Raw genomic sequence first — 18,878 nt, 5'->3', positions numbered from 1 at the left:
AAACAAGAAAGTTCCTGACACATCACAGATTTTGGAAAAAACTTCACAAAAGTTTCCCAAATTCAATAAATTTTTTTTTTCTTTTTTAAGGAAAAGGAAAAAACAGGTACCTTGAAAAGAAGTCTCAAATCTGAGAGACTGGGGTCTCTCATCGTGTCTAAACCCTGCTCTAGGGAAGGTCAGGTGGAATTCTGACAAAACCCCTCACCCCAGAATTGCATGAATGGAGATAAGATGGCTTGTAATGAAGTAAAAAAGCACTGGACAGAGGCAGGAATCTCAGTTGTGAGTCTAGATCTGCCACAAGCAACATGTTGCCTTAAACACAGTACTTCCTTTAACCAGACTGGGTTCTTCATTCATAAAATGAGGTAAGGTTTCCACAATTCTATGAATCTAGATTTTATCACCTTCTCCCTCTTTATTCCTATTTGCTTCTCCTTTAAAGTTTACAGAGAATTCCTACTTCTATTCATATAACAGAAAGTCTGATTTTACACAAAGGCATAATTTTAGCATGTGAAGAAACTTGCAAGTCTAGAGACCCCTTCCTTCTATTACTAGGGGACTTGCTTTTAATTGAACCATGGAGGCAGAAGTTGGCTACCACCACTCTGAGGATTCCCATCTCTCCCATACATATCGAACTTCTCCTCCCCGCCAAAGTCACAGAATTTGCACAGCTTGGGGAGCTGTGCCCCTGTCTCAACTCCAGGGGCTTGAATGTCAAACAGATAACTTTAGCTGAATAATACAGACCTATACAGAGAGTTTAAAATTTAATCTTGATTAGGTATAATAAGTAATTTTGTGTTATCCAAAACCTTAGTCTTAAAACAATTTTTTAAATTAAAAAAGTATTATTTATATTATGGTATGAGTGAAAGACTATTACAGCTACCACCTCCTACTTTCTATACCTCTGCCTTAGTGGAAGGGAAGCTAAGAAAGGAAATGTTTTAATAAAATCAGACAATGGATCCAGAAACCGCATCTAGGAGAAAAATTCAGGTGGTTCTTTCCCCAGGTTTTTCTGAGCCTAAAGCTATTTCTTATGCAGCAATTCATTTGCCAGGTGTAGGCAGGCCAAGTCTTGGTTCAGGAATGTTAAAATAAACAATGAAAAACATTTCTGAACTAATGTACATGAAAAGACAGCCGGGTGCGGTGGCTCACACCTGTAATCCCAGCACTTTGGGAGGCCAAGGTGGGTGGATCACTTGAGGCCAGGAGTTTAAAAGCAGCCTGGCCAACATGGCGAAATCCCTACTCTATTAAAAATACAAAAAAATTAGCCAGGAATGGTGGCACATGCCTGTAACTCCAGCTATTCAGGAGGCTGAGGCACGAGAATCCCCTTGAACCCACTGCACTCCTGCCTGGGTGATGGAGTGAGACTCGGTCTCCAAAAAAACAAAGAAAAGAAAAGAGGAGGAAACTTGAGTGGTTTGGGAGTGACAACTTACTTTTCACTGTATATTCTTTTGTGCCTTATTTTGTTCCATGTCCTTATATTTCTTAATCAAAATTTCAAGTATTTAAAAAATAAAATGGATTTTATAAAAATTTGATTCAAATAGTAAGTTTAACTTTGAAACCAAGTTAATAAAATCATTCTTGCTTTTAAAAAACTCAGTGCTTTTCACTGATTTTCATTTTACTAAGAATTACTTTTGAGTAAGTTATTTGAAACATCTAACACTTAAAAATTTCAAGCATGAAAATTTTACATTGAAATAATCCAGAAGTTCTGTCAAATTCAGCATTTTCTCCCACCCATTTATAAAATCACTATGTCCTAATATAAAGCCCTGTGTTAAATATCTTATTACAAGGAGCTACAAACAAAAATGGTCTACTTTGCCTGTAACAAAGCTAATGGAGGAGCCAAATCATCTTGGTTCACCATGCAAATGTGCAAAAAGTCTTAGTGGATTGGATTCTCCACTAAATTCACATAGCAAAAATAATTCTGCATGTGATTTTTTTTTTGGTAATAATTTACTATAGGTGCTTACTCTATATTTACTTTTGAAGTTCCAAGATAAACCACCATATGTTATTAAGTGGAAGCCAAGATGACACAATGACTTCCTGTAATGACAACATGCAATATTTGATATTGAAAAGTCCAATGCCTTCAATTCTTTTGTTATTTCATTGCACAACAGTTCTGTTTACAATTTCAACTTTTATTTTAGATTCAGGGTGTACCTCTGTGTAGGTTTGTTACATGGGTATATTGTGGGATGCTGAGGTTTGGGGTACGATTGATCCTATCACCCAGGAAGTGAGAATTGTGCTGGCTAGTTTTTGTGTGTGTGTGTGAGACAGAGTCTTGCTCTGTTGCCCAGGCTAGAGTGCAGTGCCGCCATCTCGGCTCACTGCAAGCTCCACCTCCCGGGTTCACGCCATTTTCCTGCCTCAGTCTCCAGAGTAGCTGGGATTACAGGCGCCTGCCACCACAACCTGCTATTTTTTGTATTTTTAGTAGAGACGGGGTTTCACCGCGTTAGCCAGGATCCGATCTCCTGACCTCGTGATCCACCCGCCTCGGCCTCCCAAAATGCTTGGGTTACAGGCGTGAGCCACTGCACCTGTGCCGGACAGTTTTTCAGCCCTTATCCCCTCCCTCTCTTCTGCCTCTAGTAGTCCCCAGTGTCGACTGCTCTGTCTTTATGTCCACGTGTACCCAATGTTTAGCTCTCACTTTAAGTGAGAACATGTGGTATTCGGTTTTCTGTTCCTGTGTTAATTTGCTTGGGATAATACAATGCACAAAAGTTTAAAATTAAATGCAAAAACACAGCATAGGGGAAGCACCTTCATTTGGAAACAAAAAGACTATTCTTTAGCCAAAATGATGACTATTCAACAACTTCCAAATTCACAAATGAAAACAAATTCAAAGACTGGACGATTGGATAATACTTGAGCAGTAAAGCAGATTAAGAACTAGTCAAGTTTCTAAAATGTTTATGTTTGGGAAGAAAAATATACCTTCAAGACTTGCTGAATCTACTTCATTTCTAAGTAGTACAAGTGTTATCTTTCCTCTGTCATAAATCAGAGCATTGGAAATGGAGTCAAATGCCACATTTAGATTTCAACCCTCAGTGACTAAATATTTCTTGAGCCTCTCCATTGTTCAGCAAGTTGCACAGATTTCTGCCTCCAAAATGTCCCATTCCTTCCTGTCTTCATCTGTTCAGGCTGCTATAATAGAATACTATAGACTGGGTAGCTTATACTATAGCAACAAACATTTATTTCTCACAGTTCTGAAGCCTGAGAAGTCTAAGATCAAGACACCGGCAGACTCAGTGTCTGGTAAAGGCCAGTTTCCTTGTTCATAGATAGTTGTCATCTTGCTTGTCATCACACGGAGGAAGGAGTGAGGGAGCTCTCTGGGGTCTCTTTTATAAGGGCACTAATCCCTTATAATCACTTCCCAAAGGCCTCACCTCCAAATATCATCACACATCAAATACCATTCTCTTTCTAATCTCAAAGCCATGGCCTTAGTTCATTTGCTTATCTCTAAATGCCTCCTAACCTCTTTGCCAACACACTCTCTCTCCGTAGTGACCTTCTTCACACCACTAAATCTCAGACACATTTGATTATGCTTCTTATCAAATGAAAGAGGTGCCACAGAATAAAATTTAAATTTCTTAAAGTAGCACCCAGAGCCTGCATGATCTGGTCCTCTCAACCTCACCATTCCTCCTTCCTCTCCCATCATATCCATCCCAGACTTACATGGCTTTGCATATTCTAGTATTATGGCCTATAATTTACCCTCCTCCCCAACAGCTGAAACGCTACTGGATCCTCTAAAGCTCAAGTCAAATGCCACTCTCCTCCCTGAATTGTTTTCTCCTCAGTGAGGTATTTCCCTTCTCTGTGCCCACCTGTACTTCCTTTGAATTGTTGCTATAGTATAGTTCTCAGGTTTGTGTTGGAGTCTGTTAACTTACAAAAATGTCTATCTTCACCACTAAGGTTTTTGTCAGGTTCACATATGATTCCCTTAAAATACTGAAAAAACTTATCAAGCTATGAATATGGCAGCCATTCAAATAATATGGACCACTCTTTTCTACAAGTTTTCATTCTAATAAAATTTATATATATATATATCCAAAATAAAATTAGGAGGTGAATTTTATGGTATGTGAATTATATCTCAAAAAAATAACTTTAGGGTAAGTGGTATATGAAAGGTAATTTAGAAATTCTTTTAGCCAACCCAGTACCATCCTCTTTAATGGTTCTGTCTTTTTATGAAGGTAAATATAACTTTGGATTGGCTAAAAAAAAAAATAGGGAATTATTTCATATTTTAAAATTATAGATATGGAGAAAAAAGTAGACCATCTGTATTGCTTAACACCTAATAAACTTATTCAAAAGTTCCTACTCTCTGAAACCCATGGAAAGGATCATCATAGAGGCTTCTTCAGCTTTTCTAGATCATCCTCCACAAAATCAAGTGTTAAAAAAAATTAGACCCACCCATTAGTTATCAAGTATAGGATCACAAACCACCTCCTGATTTCTACCTGGACAAGAAAAGCATCTTAACCCGGCCTCTTTAAGCAAAGCAGGCTAAACTAGGTTGAGTGCGGTAATTCTTGTTTCACCCAACTTTCTACCGGGAAAACAGTTCTGTTTTAGAAATAAGGTCCACATAAGTTATTTTAGTTATTCTTCTATACATCTGAATGTGCACGTACAGATTTTTTTCCTTGTATTTTTAAAAACTTGAGACATAATTCACATACCATAAAATTTACTAATAATTGTACATTTCAGTGGTTTTCAGTATATTCACAATGTTGCACAACCATCACCACTATCTAGTTCCAGAACTTTTTCATCACCTTTCCTTTTCAAAAGGAAACCTAGTACCCATTAAGCTGCCACTCCCCATTTCCCCCTTCCTGCAGCTCCTGACAACCACTAATCTCCTTTCTGTCTCTGTAAATGTCTACTCTAGACATTTCATGTAAGTGGAACCATATAATATGCGGCCTTGTGTATCTGGCTTTTTTATTTAGCATGTTTTCAACATTCATTTATAATATAAAATGCATCAGTATTTCATTCCTTTTTATGACTGCATAGTATCCCGCTGTACGGATACCGCATTTGTCTATGCATTTGTCAGTTGATAGGCATATGGGTTGTTTCCATTTTTTGGCTATTATGAATAATGTTGATATGGTCACTGGTGTACAAGTTTTTTGTGGGAACACGTTTCTAATTCTCTTGGGTATATACCTATGAGAAGTGCTGGATCATAAACTGTTACCATTTTTAACCACGTTAACTCTGAGGAACAGCCAGATTGTTCCATTTTTAAAGGGCAGTAACAACACTATTTTTATTTTCACATTTTGATTAAAATAAAATTGTTCAATCCCTAGAGAAAACGGTTTCCTTTAGGACTAAGTGTCCTTAGCAGTTAAAATTCAAGGTTTTATAAGATAAATTAAATCCCTTCATAGCATAAAGATACATAGAAATACCTCAAACCCGTATTAGAGCAAAAGCTTATTCTAGTCATCAAAGGGATTAAATATGCATCCATTTAAAAAATGGAGAAGGGGCCGGGCACAGTGGCTCACACCTGTAATCCCAGCACTTTGGCAGGCCGAGGTGGGCAGATCACGAGGTCAGGAGATCGAGACCATCCTGGCCAACACAGTGAAACCCCGTCTCTACTAAAAATACAAGAAAAAAACATTAGCCGGGCGTGGCGGCGCGTGCCTGTAGTTGCAGCTACTTGGGAGGCTGAGGCAGGAGAATGGCGTGAACCTGGGAGGCAGAGCTTGCAGTGAGCTGAGATGGCGCCACTGCACTTCAGCCTGGGCGACAGAGCGAGACTCCGTCTCAAGAAAAAAAAAAAAAAAAGGAAAATGACAACTCCCAAGTTTATATAGTCAGCCGATAATTATGCACTGATCTCTCCTCATAGCAACTTCCAAATGTCTAATAGACATTTCAAATGAATGACTCAAATTGAACTCTTACTCTCTCCCATTCTCCAAACTGCTCCTCCTTGGAGTTTTGCCTAGGCCCAAAACCTTGGTGTCAGGTTTGATTCCTCTCTCAACATATACCCCCATATTCTAGTTAAAAAATCCTATTGATTCTATCTTTAAAATATATCCAGAATCCAATCAATTATCACCACCTCTACCAGATACATCTCTCACCAAGAGTATTCCATTGGCCTCCTAAGTAGTCTCCCTGTATCTACACTTGCTCACTATGGTCTGGTCTCAAAACACAGCCAAAAGAAACCCTTTAAAACATATGTCAGATTGTGCCACACCCCTGTTTGAAGTTATCCAGTGGATTCCCATTACCCCCACCTCATTCTGCTTCGTCCATGCCAGTTATGCTTGGGCCTCGGGGCCTTTGGCTTCTTGCTTCCTCTGCCTGCAACGTTCTTCCCCCCAGACATCCACATGCATGGTCTCTCACCTTCTTCAAGGTTTTGTCCACAGGTCACCTTCTCTGTGAGGACCTTTCCTGGCTGCTATTTAAGTCTGCAATTACCCCCAAACACTCCCTTAGTCTTCCTTCCCTGCTCTATATTGCTCCATAACATTTATCACTAACATGACATATACTTTATTTCTATTTACTCCCAAGAATATAAACTCCATTAGGGCAGGAGGGTTTGTCTGTTTTGCGTATTGCCAAATTCCCAGCACTTAGAACAGAACCTGACACATAATAATTGCTCAATAAATATTTGTTGAATGAATAAATGAATAAAGGATGCACTGAGTTGCTCAAAAAAATAAGGGCTAAACAGGTCACAAATATTTATGAGGAACTAGTATTACTACATCTAACAAAGTCCAGATGAGAGTGGAAAGCATTTATAGAAAAAGATACCACAATGTTTCTACAGTTTGCTTTAGGAAAAGTTGCTATTCCTGCTCATTTCACATATTTTGGAAAGAATCTGTCCTTTGCCAAAGCCTCTTAGTTTCCGGACAGCTGAAACAAACGCTGGGAGTTGACAAGCTCCTGGGGTAATGATGTCCTTCTCTTAAGTGCCACATATACATAGAGCCAAGGACTTTCATGGTCTTCAATCTTCTATTAGCCCCATTCCCAGGATCTTCACACAGTACAATCAGGTTTCTTGGCCACTCTCCAAGTAAACCTACAAACTGGTGAATTCAGCTTCTTCAGAAGCGTAACCACAGCACCTTCAAGCACAGATGAATCTTTAAAAAATGCTTTATCCCAATCGCTCACGTATTTTATACAAAAGAAAACTAAAGAAAACAGAAAGCTACTTGCTCAAAACGTCTTGAATAGAGTTACACTATGTATTTTTCAAATAGTGAGGGATAAACATGACAAGTCTGAGTGAGAGAACTGAGACACTTTAGAACAAACCTTCTAAAATCTGAAAACAGACAATGTTATTTAACAAAAATTTTAAGTAAAATGGTCGTATCTCATATCAACTCTATCCATCCATCATCCACATATTAGATTTAAAAGTTATATAACGGACATTGACAGAATATGCTCTAGCATTAGGCAAACAAAGTAAATGATAGACAAGTACAGATTTTTAAAAACGTACACCTCTTCCCCAAAATGAGGCCTTCCTTGTCTAGTGTTGGGAATGATGAGAATTCCTCAAGTCTTTCTGTTAATACTAACTTTCCTAAGCATTACTGCCTTCAAAACAGAAGTATACGGATATTCCTATAAAACCAGTAATTTTCATATGGAGTTAAGAGGGAGCACTGTTAAAAGTCTACATGTGACCACTACCGCCACTCCATCCCCTCCCCTCACTCCTGCCATATTCTAATGTATTTCCTAGGGAGGCCAGTCCTTGGCACCGTTACAAATAAGTCTTCGCCGTAGCCATTAAATTAAATGCCTTATAGTGGCAAGATACTGTGAACCACTATTATAAACTATCTCCCATTGTGCTACAGAAAAAAGAATCATTTTCATGGACAGTAATTTTTGGCCAAAATCCTTTCCATCTTCTCCACTTAATGAAATCTTAACTCCTTCAAGGTCCATCCTTGTTCTTTCCCGTGAGGCCTTTTCTGACCACTCCATCTCTTTTTTTCTTTTTCTTTTTTTTTTTTTTTTGAGATGAAGCCTCACTCTTGTCATCCAGGCTGGAGTGCAATGGCACGATCTCAGCTCACTGCAACCTCCGACTCCCAGGTTCAAGCAATTCTCCTGCCTCAGCCTCCTCCCAAGTAGCTGGGATTACAGGCACCTGCCACCACGCCTGGCTAATTTTTGTATTTTTAGTAGAGACGGGGTTTCACCATGTTGGCCATGTTAGTCTTGAACTCCTGGCCCTCGAGGGATTTGCCCACCTCGGCCTCCCAAAGTGCTGGGATTACCGGTGTGAGCCACCGCGCCCAGCCCACTCCATCTCTTTTCTTGACCAGTTGACCTGTAGCATTTGTTTTCTGTATCTGTCATCTGGCATTCATCACACACTGGCAAGCAACATCTTTTGCATTGTCTTAGTTATTGCTGACCATTCCTATGTTTGACTGGAAAGTCAGAGTCTCAATGAGTGATGTATCTCAGCCCATGGGGATTTTCTGGAAGACACACATTAAAGTATAATTCCTAAGATAAAGGAGAAGGGCGGAAGCCCTAAGGGTGAAGAATACACAGCACAACCATCACTGAACTGCAATTTTAGAAGCTTTTGGTTATACCAAAACAATGATCCCCAACCTTTTTAAACAAGATACCTTTAATGGTCAAAACATGTTAACAAACTAGACCATTACTCATAATAGTAGTCAGGTATTAAATATCCCTTAACTTAAAGAATACATGGATTCAATTAAGTTTTAGTACGTACATGTAAGGTATGGTACTTATTCAGTATACAGAACGTACTTGGTATGCACAAAAAGTTGAGGTTTCCCCAGGACCTCAGGCTGGCACATGGTTTAATTTTATTGTACTGTGGACATGGATTATTACTGCCATATTGAAAAGTACTACCACCTAAAAATATTTAGGAGGAAGCAATATACATATATTATATATATAAAAAACAAATCCCCACTCTCCTACAAAAAATAAACCCAGTCAAAAAACTCTTCAGTAACTCCTCCCATGAAGGGTATATTTTAAGCACATGCCCCAATGTGAAACAATTCACTTCATGTTTCACTAATAAACTTTTCTTGTGGTTTTAAATATAGCAGAAGGAACCAAAGTTAACACAGACAAAATCAAATAGAAAACATCTGCAAGTTCATCTCATGTATACGTCCTGATTCTAGTGAAATCTCAATCCTATTTACCCATTTTACCACTCTCTTAAAAACAACAACAACAACAAAAAACCAAGAACCCCAGCATCAGTATTTTCCAGCCAAGGCAGAAATATCATTCTAATCTTGGTTCAACTCTTCTGTGCAGTCGCCAACAAAAACAAACATAAATACATCAGCAGTATAGCACAGTGCTTAAGGGTATTAGCCCTGACCTCAAATCTTGGCTCTGTCCTTTATTAACAGTATGATCTTGGGCAAGTTACTTCACTAAACTTTGGATAATTTATGTGGAGTGCTTAAAATGATCCTTGGCAGGTTTTAAAGGCTAATAAAAATAGTTACTAATTAAGTAATTATATATAATAGATATAAATATATAACAATCAAGTGTATTTTTATAGCAACAATTTCGAAGCTTTCTTTCAATTCATATTTTCAAAGGTCTTTCTTGTCTAGCTTTGACAAGCCTATTCCAGATATCTTAAATCTCCAACTGACCTATAACTAGTTCTACTACCTCCAGTTCTTTTTCTTTTTTTTTTTTTTTGTTTTTGAGACAGAGACTGGCTCTGTCGCCAGGCTGGAGCGCAGTGGCACGATCTCAGCTCACTACAACCTCTGCGGTTCAAGTGATTCTCCTGCCTCAGCCTCCCAAGTAGCTGGGACTACAGATGTCCGCCACAACGCCCAGCTAATTTTTGTATTTTTAGTAGAGACAGGGTTTCACCATGTTGCCCAGGATGGTCTCGATCTCTTGACCTCGTGATCCACCAGCCTCGGCCTCCCAAAGTGCTGGGATTAGAGGCGTGAGCCACCACGCCCAGCCATACTACCTCCAGTTCTACCCATGGCTGCTACTACAGAAAGATTTTGGAAAACAGGGAAAGAAAAAACAAACAAAAACCAGGAAACCACTACCATACACCAAAACAACAAACTCTACTTTGAAACAGAGAATTTACTCAAGTAGGAATCATTGCCTTAGAAAATGAGACAAAAAGGGCAGGAGAAAAAAAAATCGAAGTATTCAAGTATTCTTAAAACCCTTACCTCCAGTTAGGCAAATGATTTGTTTGCTGATTCTAAGTCCAAGCAGATTTGAAGATCATTATTGTCTGCAGGAGCCATCAATAATCAACCAGACCTGCTATTGAAAGACTTCTCTCATTAAAATAATTTTCTTTACCACTTAATTTCACCACTACTCGGCTGTTTTTAATATAAGACCCAACAACTTCTTAAGGTTTCTCTTTTCCCATGCATTCCAACAAGTACTGAATTAGTTCATCATCATGTGTTTAGGCCTCCTGCTGGGAAGCATAATTAAAATTAAGCAGGCAACAATTCCACTTGGTATTAAGATCCTGTCAAATCCTCCAAATGAAGCTGGGCCTGGTTTCTCCAGGAATTGGCTGAGAGTTCTGTAAGGAAAACAGGAGCTGCTCAACTTAATGCTGGCCATTCAGTAGATGGCACTCTTCCCTTTGAGCCCAAATTAAACAGCCCCAAGAAGTATGTTCTGTTACATTCAGGTGTGACACAAAGCAGGGGTTCTCTCTTCAAAGCACTTAACTGATAGTCACAATCCCTCCTGAAATGCTGATTGGTCAAGGCAGACACTCTAGAAGAGCACAGGGACGTTTAGATTATAAGACATCAAACAATATAAACTCATCTAACTTAAGTGATTACCAATTAATCAGCTTCTCAGAGGTTATTACTATCTCAAGCAAATACACTGTTCTTATTCAGGCATAAAATGTTCCTTCCCTATTACATTCTGCTATGACAGCCATTTTGTGGCTAGTGACTAGACCCTCGGTCTATCGCATGTTTTACTAAGGTATTTAATGATGGCAAAGTGCTTAGAGAACTATGATTTTATCATTATCAACTTTCACCATGACAGATGAAGTAAAGGATTACTTCAGTATTACTTTCTGAAATGCTGTATTCCTTTCTGAAATGCTGAAAGTATTACTTTCAGCGTTTTTAACTGAAAATGTGATGCCCACTTAAAAAAAAAATCAAACATTGTAATACGAAAACCACTGATCTAGTTTTGCAAAAAAACAAGTATTTTTAAAGCAATGAATTTCTAATTCATTGATAACGTGTACTTTACTCTAATAAATAATAGCTTCCAATAATTAAATGTTGAGTAAGGTTTGTCACACTTCTATTTTGAAGATCCTTATTTGAAATGTAACAAGCCGACAGTTGTGGAGAAAGAAAGAAAATTCCTTTTAGTGCAACCTCCAGTTGAAAGCTAAAATTATTTTATTTTATTTTATTTTATTTATTTATTTATTTTTTTGAGGCGGAGTCTGGCCCAAGCTGGAGTGCGGTGGCCGGATCTCAGCTCACTGCAAGCTCCGCCTCCCGGGTTCACGCCATTCTCCTGCCTCCGCCTCCTAAGTAGCTGGGACTACAGGCGCCCGCCTCGTCGCCCGGCTAGTTTTTTGTATTCTTTAGTAGAGACGGGGTTTCACCGTATTAGCCAGGATGGTCTCGATCTCCTGACCTTGTGATCCGCCCGTCTCGGCCTCCCAAAGTGCTGGGATTACAGGCTTGAGCCACCGCGCCCGGCCGAAAGCTAAAATTTTAAGCAATCAGAATTCACCTTAAAAATTCTACCTTCCCATCCTGGCCAACATGGTGAAACCCCATCTCTACTAAAAATACAAAAAATCATCTGGGCATGGTGGCGCGTGCCTGTAATCCCAGCTACTCGGGAAGTTGAGGCAGGAGAATCACTTGAACCAGGGAGTTGGAGGTTGCACTGAGCAGAGATCACGCCACTGCACTCTAGCCTGGCGACACTGCGAGACTCCGTCTCCGTCTCAAAAAAAATTTCTACCTTGCCTTAGGAAAGTGAACTCAACTCTGACAAAACTGTAAAAGAAGGCCACGTGTGATGGCTCACGCCTGTAATCCCAGCACTTTGGGAGGCCGAGGCAGGTGGATCACCTAAGGTCGGGAGATCGAGACCAGCCTGACCAACATGGAGAAACCCCATCTCTACTACAAATACAAAATTAATCGGGGGTGGGGGCGTATGCCTGTAATCCCAGATAGGAAGGCTGAGGCAGGAGAATAGCTTGAACCCGGGAGGCAGAGGTTGTGGTGAGCTGAGAAACGCGCCACTGCACTCCAGCCTGGGCAACAATAGTAAAAAACTCTGTCTCGGCCGGGCGCGGTGGCTCAAGCCTGTAATCCCAGCACTTTGGGAGGCCGAGACGGGTGGATCACGAGGTCAGGAGATCGAGACCATCCGGGCTAACATGGTGAAACCCCGTCTCTACTAAAAAATACAAAAAACTAGCCGGGCGAGGTGGCGGGCGTCTGTGGTCCCAGCTGCTTGGGAGGCTGAGGCAGGAGAATGGCGTAAACCCGGGAGGCGGAGCTTGTAGTGAGCTGAGATCCGGCCACTGCACTCCAGCCTGGGAGACAGAGCGAGACTCCGTCTCAAAAAAATAAATAAATAAAATAAAAAAATAAAAAAATAAAAAGTTAGGGAAATCGCATATGCCCACTGCAGAAAAAATGAGTTTCATAACCCTAGATTAGAACCATAGCCTTGGCCGGGTGCAGTGGCTCACAGCTGTAATCCCAGCACTTTGGGTAGCCGACCGGGGAGGATCACCTGAGGGTCAGGAGTTCAAGACCAGCCTGGCCAACATGGCGAAACCCCATCTCTACTAAAAATACAAAAATGAGCTGGGCGTGGTGGCGGGCACCTGTAATCCCAGCTACTCAGGAGGCTGAGGCAGAACAATCACTTGAACCCAGAAGGTAGAGGTTGCAGTGAGCCGAGATCACACCACTGCCCTCCTGCCTGGAGGACAGAGAGAGACTCCATCTCAAAACAAAAAAAAAAACCATAGCCTTGTTTGAAGAGACAGTCATCTTAAATGACAGTTAATGTACTGCGTACAAACCTATCTCCTCAGGCCCATTTTCATTGAAAGAAAAAAAAAAGTAAACATAACATATGGTGCTGATGCAGATCAGTCTGACATCAAGTAAAGGTTCAATTTAGATCTAACCTTATCTTAAGGATATAAACAAGGCCTGTGGCTCATGCCTGTAGTCCCAGATACCTGGGAGGCTGAGGTGGGAGGATAGCTTGAGCCCATGAGTTCGAGACCAGCCTGGGCAACATAGTTAGAGCTGTCTCAAAAATACAAAAAAAGAAAAAAAAAAGATAAACATATGCCAAAGCCTATACATCTTGTACAAGAATGGTTCAGCTTTTAGCAGAGTTAAACTAAGCAATATTATCTTCAAGAAATAAACTTACAAGAACAGTAAGCCTTTTAAAATCAAAGATAGGTTTCATCCATTTTATACCTTTTGGTAATCATGCTACTATTATTTGGATTATGCTAGACAACTCTGAAAGCCACATTCATTCTTTAAGGTTTCTAGGATACTCTAAATTTATTCCTTCAGTGCAGTTAAGTAATGTCCTAGAAGCCTGAAAGGGATTTTTAATGCAGCTTTTCAAACATACTCAACCAAAAACTGTTTAAGGAAACAAGGGGCTCTGATTCTCATTATCTGTGCTACCATCTAATACTTTAAGTTGAACAGTACTTTTTAAATATTTAACATGTTTTCAACTGTGCAATTAATTTTGAACTTTGAGACTGGTCCAGATATTCAGCAACATTAAAATACACATGAAATAAATAAAAGATCCACAAACCGTTTTTCTCCAACACTTTTTTTCCCACATAAAGGTATTACTCTATGCATACTGTTGGTACTCAATAAATATTAATACACTAGGTGAATAATTTCTAACTTTACCTAAAAGGAAGAGAATCCCTCAAGTAGCATGGTTTGACATACATATACATACACACATGTCCATAATTAGCTACTGCTAGAATAAAAAATAATTATACTCATCTAAGGGATAACAGCCTTTTTTTTTCAAGCAACAGCCAAGGAAAGACTTCTAACCTGTATGTTTTAGAGAGGATTCTTGATATATACAATCCATTAAAATAAAAAAAATTACAGTAAAAATTTGAGACTATCTTGGCATTTAGCCAAGAGAATTGAATCTCTGGCAGAACCTGAAAGACCTCATAACAATCTCACCTATAAATACTCTGGCATGGACCCTGAGTTCAAACTATAGAGTATTAACAAAGACACAATGTATTAAGGTACTCATTTTGAATCTCAATGACATGACAATCCTTGACTGTCTAATTTTAAATTGGGTTTAAATAATTTCAAATAGGTCTTTGTTTAAAAGGAAGAACAGCACTCGATTAGTTATTTAAAGTTTTTTCAAAACTTCAAGCTCTACATATTTAATATTTTCAAAGGACTCTGAAAAGCACTAATTATAACAAAAACTGTGTTTAGTGTGAGAAACAGATTAGTAACCTGTGTCTTCAATAAAGCTTGCACTTTCTCAATTCAACACATGCTTGTTTTTTGTTTTGCTTTTTTTTTTTTTTTTTGAGACGGAGTCTTGCTCTGTCACCCAGGCTGGAGTGCAGTGGCGCGATCTCAGCTCACTGCAAGCTCCGCCTCCCGGGTTCACGCCATTCTCCTGCCTCAGTCTCCCGAGTAGTTGGGACTACAGGCACCCGCCACCACGCCCAGCTAATTTTTTGTATTTTTAGTAGAGACAGGGTTTCACCGTGTTAGCCAGGATGGTCTCGATCTCCTGACCTCGTGATCCGCCCCCCTTGGCCTCCCAAAGTGCTGGGATTACAGGCGTGAGCCACCGCGCCTGGCATTTTTTTCCTAACATTACATTGCACTAAGTTGTCAAAGGACATATCATCTATCTACAATGATTCTAAACATTACTTAAAACAGCTCCTAATTTAGTTTATAATTAATTTGTTTGACACATCACCTACAATGGTGAAGCAGCAACACACAGTTCCTTGAGGAATGTGAATGAAAGTATAAGCCACAAGTTAAATCTTTCCATTTACGGTTCATTTTAGGAAGCAACTCAGGTGGTATTTAGAACAAACTTAAGTTAAAATTTATCTCAGGTTGATATGATGTTGGTAATCAGAAGGATGATAAGGTTTACTGATTTACTGCAGAACTGGAATCTCCAATAGGAATTAGTGCCCTCTGGGCCACCTGGGGCCCTACATATCTGGTAAGCTTTAAAAAAAAAAAAAAACTAGTATCTTTAGTAATTGGAAAGATAGCATACTCTAGCACCCTAAACACATGTCATGTATCAAAAGAGAATACTCTTTCAACGTCAAAAGGTGACTGTATTTAATGCAGGTTAACCATCACTCTTTAGATTTAAGTACAACTTGGTGGTATTAATACCAGAGGATGTGGTTAAACAAGACAAGAGCATCTGACAGTCTTGTGAATACTATGAAGACTTCTCATTGGTTTGCAATAATTTCCATGAGCTCAATAGCAACAAGGGGCAGTGGTTACATGGGCTCACTCTTGGGCCAGACTCTGGGTTCAGAACCAACCTGTGTCACCTGATATCACTACACCTTGGGAAGATACTTAACCTCTCCATCCCTCTGTTTAGTCACTGGGTTGCTGGAAGGACTAAGTAAATTAAATCATACAAAACTCTTAGTGCCTGGCACAGAGGTTAGGCAAACAAATATTGGCTATCACAAATATCCGCTGAGTCTTCACATGCTGGATAGCATGATATAACAGCCTTCAAAAAGATATGTCACTTTATATACTGATAATGATAAACACATAAAGCACTGAGTACAAACCTTATTCTAAGCACTTTACACATAACAACTCAGTTAAGCTAAAGTTCTGATGTGACTGTTCCCCAACACACTACACAGTTTGTTCAGAGCGGGGTTTCTATGCTTTTATGTGATTTCTTCCCTCAAACACTTCTTATACTCTGATGACATGCATACATGCCGCCCAGTACTGCTAACCAACTGCTTTGAAACGGGAGAGATTAACCAGCTAACCACCTGTAGGCTTACATGTGACAAAAACACTCAGACATGATAGGACTACTCCAGGAAGTCTCAAAACCTCGGAAGTGGGGCACCACCCTGTATCTAGGTTTTAGGATTGTGTTTAGGAGTCGGGCTGTTGCTGATGTTATGTTCTCTTGGTCTCAAAAGACATTCCACTTTTACAAAGACCAGATCTACACTTTAAATATAATTGAGCAGAATTCACATTCATCCCAGCATAATACTGAAAAAAGGGGTGAGACAGCAAAGTGTATAATTTTCTCCCTTTCAGTCAATGCTTGAAACTTACATTCTGAAAATACAGTCCTTCTATCAATGAAAACTATTTCCCAAGTGTCATATGATCAACTATGTCAAATGTTTACCAAACATTTCCTGATATCATATACGTAAAATGTAGCAATATATTGAATGTCTCATAACCAACTAAAAACTCCTTCAAATTATGTTTAACATTCAAAATAGATACACCCATTTCTTCTTTAAAAACTATTACCAACATGCCAGCACTTCTGAGCACCTTAAGTGTTAGCACAGACTGAACTCTTCAGAAAGATGAAGAGTTAAATGTAGCGGCCTTTATTTTATCCTGGTCCTCCTTCCATAAAGTTAATCTGCTCCATTTAAGCAAAGGAAAATGAGTTATAATGCAAGTACAATATAATGGAGACTTCGATATAAAAACTTTCTACAAATGCTCCATTTATAATGTTCCAGTTATTTATAGGGTTAAGTAACTTAACCCTATAAATTTTACATTGTTCGAGTTCCACCTCTAGCAGGTAACCAACAAACTGCCATGGGAGCAAGTATTTATAGGGTTAAGTTAATGGGTTGGTCGCATAACTTAATTACACAAATATTTTTAACAGTCAAATATTTAACTTAAAAACGCCAAATTGCACTGTACTCTTATTTTTTTTAATCTTTAAAAACACTCTAAGAGTCTTCTGAAGCCAAAATTAGGAACGTACCCGGCACTATGCAGTCAGAAGCCATTCCAAGAAAAGCTACCATTTAACACTGCTAAATCTAAAATGCTACATAATTCAACGTAAACGTGCACGCACGTGTATGTAGCTAGTCCCATACCCCAGAATCTTATCAATTCCTTCCCCAAACTTGCATATAATCCTCCCTCAAAGCCTCTTGGTGAAGTTAAATTCCTTAACACTCTACCAGGTTAATTGCAACAGCACATGTGCCAAGGAAATTAGTGGTTTTCCTTGCGCTCCCATTTTCAACGGGCACCTACTTGCAATTAAATCTCTGCAACAAAAAAGTTCACCTAAGGCCGTTCTTGCCATTTTAAAAGAGGCCCAGATTATGCTACCTGTCTGTGGTCTTGCCTGAGCTATAATAGTATACCTCCAAAGAGGCTGGACGTGCCCCTAACACCGGCACACCAGACCTGCTGCCAACTTTGCTTGTCACCCCTAGCAGGAAGCTCAACCTAACATGTATACGTTTGTAGGGGTGGCGTGTTCGTGTGTATGTATGTCGGTGTCGGGGGGTGGGGAAGCGGATTACAGGAGAAAGGTGACTGAACACTTTCAACTTGTAACAGAAGTTGTGTTTGTTTTTAATGAGGAGAAAAAAACTAAAACCAACATTCTCTCTTTCCTCCACCTTTTCCAAGCGCAGGAACCTCGCACTCCCCTGGAGTGCACCTTCAGGGCTTAAGGTCCCCGGGGTCACCTAAGCTATCAGCTAGCATCTGATTTTAGCACTCCCGCCTTCCTAGGAAAAACCAGAGGACGCGGAAAGCGTCGGGCCCACCCAGCGGCGCCGCAGGCCGCGCACCGCCGCCCCCAGACCCTCCCCCGCAGGTACGCTCCCCGCCGGCCTGTCGGAGGTCCCCACTCCCACCCCGGAAAAGGGTTCACCTGAGGCCGCAGGGACAGCCAATGAGAGGTCCCCTCGGCCCCGCCAGCCGCCGCTACCCACCCCCGCGCAACCCCCCGTAGCGTCCCCGCTGCCAGCCCCCGCGCGGGTGCCCGCGTCCCGGCCTGGAGGAGAGGCGGGACAACGGCGCCTCCTCTCCCCGCAGGATTACCTCGCAGCGCGCAGCCGGCTTTGTGTTTCCCCTCCCTCCTTCTCCGCAGCCGCCCGGGCTGCAGCAGCCGCCGGATCCGCCGCTGCCGCCGCCTCTTAAGCGCCGCAGAGCCCCAAAGGGTAGGGCGGGAGAAGGGGAGGGGGCTTGAGGAGGGAGGGACCTGGACGCCTAGCCCTGTGCAGCAGGAAGCGGCGACACCTGGGATGCCGACGCCTCTAGCTCTTGCTCTGTGTTTTTAAAAAAATCTAATTTAAACCCCTCTTCTTTCCCTCCCGCCCCTCACACTGGCGACCGTTACGGGCTGGCGGCTGGCGCTCTGGCGGGACTAGCCGAGCGCCCCTCGAGCGTCCCTTGGTCCCGCCCCCTAACGCCCCGCCTCTAGCTCCCCAAGCACCCTCCCCGGTCACGCCCCCAAGGCCCGCCCCTCGCAGCCCCCGACGCCTCTAGCCCCGCCTCTTGGACGCCGTAGCGTCCCGGCCCCGCCTCCTCAAGGCTGCTCCTCTGGCAGCCCCGAGCTCTCTCTGGCCCCGCCCCGAG

At 41.0% G+C, this 18,878-nt stretch overlaps 1 protein-coding gene across 6 annotated transcripts in view; it reads right to left on the bottom strand.

The window, feature by feature from the left end:
* ADD3 (adducin 3) overlaps positions 1-18,878 on the bottom strand; it is a 128,703-nt gene that overhangs the window by 107,795 nt on the left and 2,030 nt on the right. For 2 of the 6 annotated variants that reach the window (XM_010370313.2, XM_010370317.2), the window contains exon 1: positions 18,342-18,707. The exons of 3 other annotated variants lie outside the window; for them this stretch is intronic. The gene's annotated coding sequence lies outside the window, so the exon portion shown is untranslated. Of the gene's footprint in view, positions 1-10,361; positions 10,459-18,341; positions 18,708-18,878 lie in introns of those variants that run through there. One more of the 6 variants, XM_030940201.1, reaches the window with a different exon arrangement.

Source organism: Rhinopithecus roxellana, chromosome 11 (genome assembly GCF_007565055.1).
Source record: "Rhinopithecus roxellana isolate Shanxi Qingling chromosome 11, ASM756505v1, whole genome shotgun sequence".
Taxonomy (NCBI): Eukaryota; Metazoa; Chordata; class Mammalia; order Primates; family Cercopithecidae; genus Rhinopithecus; species Rhinopithecus roxellana.
The sequence above is the reverse complement of the archived record's forward strand: the minus strand, read 5'-3'. Positions and strand labels throughout refer to the sequence as shown.